The sequence below is a fragment of the Sminthopsis crassicaudata genome, chromosome 3 (assembly GCF_048593235.1).
Source record: "Sminthopsis crassicaudata isolate SCR6 chromosome 3, ASM4859323v1, whole genome shotgun sequence".
NCBI classification, from domain to species: domain Eukaryota; kingdom Metazoa; phylum Chordata; class Mammalia; order Dasyuromorphia; family Dasyuridae; genus Sminthopsis; species Sminthopsis crassicaudata.
In genome coordinates this window covers 503,235,430-503,239,137 of record NC_133619.1, presented here as the reverse complement: position 1 = coordinate 503,239,137, position 3,708 = coordinate 503,235,430, and the positions used below count along the sequence as shown (strand labels likewise).

Sequence of the window (3,708 nt, the reverse complement as noted above, 5' to 3'; positions counted from 1 at the left end):
TAAGTGAGGGATTTTTAGAGGGAACTCTTCACATCAGATTGAAGTTAAAGAAAGAACAACAAAAATTTAGAAGGGAATAAAAGTCTTCTAAATTTATAAAGAAATAAGAGGGTGATGAAATAGGATAAGGGGGAAATATGTAGATTAATGGGAATTGAATAGAGAACAACAATATATCTCTGTTAGGTGCTAAGTCAATGGAATGGATAGAATTATCTAATTTAGCATGGTACTTAACAATTCTCTAGTTTAGTAATGTATTTACTAGAATTCCATGAGATTCACACCTTTAAGAGAGTAGAATGAAGGATGCTAATTGTGGATAGGAGTACAATGGAATGATCCAGCTTTCCATTAAAGGGAAAGGACTAATGGAATAAAAGAGAATTAGATACCATTAGGAAAGACCTCAAAGGATAAGTAGATAGTCTGAGGATATAGAACACCTTTCCATCATAATCTCAAAACAGAAAGCTAAATAGCTCAAGCAAGTAAGTTGATCTATGTCTGGAATACCAAGTGGACAGCAGGGAATAGAAGAGATCAGGCAGTGTATAGGTCAAAAAGTCCTCTCAGACCTGCATATTTTTCACAAGTGCACAGACAAGTTGCTTCAACTTCTTAGCAGCCAGGCACGCAGCCACTAGTACTTCCTCATGATTAGCTGCCTCCCAGTTTTCATAGTCCAATACTGATTTGTTGTGAAAAGGGAGAATCCAAAGACTCAAAGGTCACAGTGCCTGGCCATTATCATCTCTGGCACTTGGCCCCTAGTTTCTACAGAAAATGACACTGCAATGATTTCAAAGTTGGGTCCTCTTACCACAACATAGGCTCCTTCCTTGGTCATTCTTATTCCATTTCTTTCCATATGCAATGGGCCTGTTGTCTCAGAATCCAGTCATAGGCATCAGACATAAAAAGAAATCTTTCTCCAAACCTCTCATCCCTGGGGCCTCTGAGTGGATTTTGATCACTGAGGCCTACTAAATTGATATGATTTTGGATCAACAAAACATCCCCAACTTGATATTCAGGGTTCAGCCCACCAGTAGCATGAGTGACAATTAAAATGTGAACATTCATAAATTGGAAAACTCTCAGGGAATGCTACCTTCCAGAGTGGGTAGCCTCCATATACAGGGAAATTGCCAAAAATTTATTTTTAGAGCTAGAAAAAATAATAAAATTCATCTTGGAGAACAAAAGGTCAAGCAGATCAAGGGAACTGATGTGTTATTGGCAGTGCAGAAAGTTGTGGGAACTGGGGTGGAGAATCCCCTCTGTTTGGTGCAGGTACAATGTGAAAGAATTCACAAACTCAAAATCTGAATATGGCAAGAAAAATGATTTTTATTGGCACTGAGAAGCCAGCTTTGCTAGGAAGACAGACTTCTTAGTGGCAAGAGGTCTTATTAGGGAAATAAAGGTTAGTACTGAGAAGAGGATATTTTCACAGTGGGCAGGAGTCCTAGCAGTCAGCTTTTGCTTCTTTGGCAAAGGATAATCCTACTTGGGACCTCTGCAGACATTTAAAGTTCAAAATTGTCTTTTAAGAAATCTGAGGCTGGAACTTCTATTAAATGAGTTTCAATGCCCTGGGTCTAGATTTCTAATTGAAAAGAAAGTATTTATCTTGGAGTTTCATATCACTCAATAGGATCAGGGCCAGATCTCCAACTAAACAAGACCACTTAAGTTTGAACTATTGGGAGTGGTCTTGGGCTAATCTTCCATTCAATGGAGAGTGCAGCTAGTCAACTATTCAAGAACTATTCCCAAAGGGCTATCAAACTCTACTTTCCCTTTCATCCAGCAATACCACTGTGGAGTCTATATTCCAAAGAGGTCAGAAAAGAGGGTAAAGGACCCATATGTGCAAAAATATTTGTAGCAGCTCTTTTTGTGTTGGCATGGAATTAAAAATTGAGTGAATGCCCCACAACTGGGGAATGTCTGAATAAGTTATGGTATATGAATGTAATGAAATATTATTATTCTACAAGAAATGATGAGCAGCCTTATTTAAGAAAAGCCTGGAAAGACTTACATTATCAAATGCTGAGGGAAATAAGCAGAACCAGAAGATCATTGTACATAGTAATAGAAAGATTATGTCATGATCAACTGAACGAGATGAGGTGAGATCTTTCAAGACAGTTGTGAAAATCGAGTAAGGCTTCATCTACTTCAGAGTTTGAGTAGGCCTGAAGGACTTTGAGGATTTAGTCAAGGGCATAATTGAGTCCCCTTCCTGCTATCCTCCCATGACATCATTTCCTCCCTATTTCAGTCAAATATGGGCAACTATGTACTTATTGGTCAAGTTGAATTTCTTGGGTAGATCTCTAGTTTAGAATGTAAGACCCTAAGCCAATTAGGATGAGGGTCAGTGTTGGGAGGGGGTATTTGCCTTAGGGATTAATAGTGTTAACCCTGCCCCAGAAGGTGCTTCCTCCCTTTGATTGTCTGCTGTAGGGGTGGGATGCCCTTCTCTCGAGAATGTATAATAAACTTTGCTTTGCTTCTAGAGATCTCTCCAGCTTTTTATTAAATGGTGACCCCTCACCATTTCTGTACTACACACAACTATGATAGACTTAGCTCTTCCCAGGAATGCAGTGATCCAAGACAATTACAGCAGACTTGGGATAGAAAATGCCATCTGCATCTAGAGAATTATGGAGACTAATATGAAAATACTATGTTTTTTTCTTTTTCTTTCTCATGGTTTTCCCCTTTTGTTCTGATTTTTCTTTTACAACATGACTAATATGGAATGTGTTTAAAATGATAGTACATGCATACCTTATATGAGATTGCTTGCTGTCTTGGAAAGAAAGAAAATAAGAGAGGGAGACAGAAAAAACTGGAACTCACAATTTTAGAAAAATGAAAGTTGAAAACTATCTTTAATTGGAAAAGTAAAATACTACTTAAAAAAAAAGATAGCAATTGCTCCTGGGTACACTGAGTAAACATAATAAAAATGAAAATTCTACATAAATTACTCTATTAATTCAGTGCTATCAAACTATCAAAAATTATATTATAGGAATAGAAAAATAGTAACAAAATTGGTCTGGAAGAACAAAATTTGAAGAACATCAAGAGAATTAATGAAAAAAAAAAAGTGAAGGAAGATGGCCTATTCACACCAGATCTCAATCTGTATTATAAAATGTAGTCATCAAAACAATCTGGTACTGACTAAGAAATACTGTGGTGGATTAATGGAATAGATTCAGTACATAATACATACTAGTAAAAGATCAGAGTAATTTAGTGTTTGATAAATCCAAAGATTCTGTAGATAGGGGGAACTCTGAGTGAGGTATAAGACTCTTCAGCCCAGAGGGAAGATGCTGACAGTGTCTGGTTCAGCTCCCCATCTCCCCTAAGGGCTTTCAGCTTTGCTGAGAAGTCACAGGCTGGTGACAACCTGTGTTGTAATTAAAGCAAAGTGAGACCAGGTGTCAAAGAGTCATCTACATGCAATAGCAAGTTATTTATGTGGTCCTGCATGCAGTATATAGTTAGTGCAGGTGCAGTGTTGCTATGGTTATGTAAGGGTATTAGAAAATAAGGCTGAGAGAATTTGGAGTAAATGAACTCCATGTTTGACCATTCATGGGAGTCCCGCTTGTTTACTCCTCTTCCAAGGACTTGGGCTGGTACCGAGATCCTCCAGAGAACTACTCTGGGTGG

The 3,708-nt window shown here is 37.9% G+C and overlaps 1 pseudogene; it reads right to left on the bottom strand.

The window, feature by feature from the left end:
- Nucleotides 1–572: 572 nt before the first annotated feature.
- Nucleotides 573–1,138, bottom strand: LOC141562260 (purine nucleoside phosphorylase pseudogene; annotated as a pseudogene).
- Between the last annotated feature and the right edge of the window lie 2,570 nt (nt 1,139–3,708).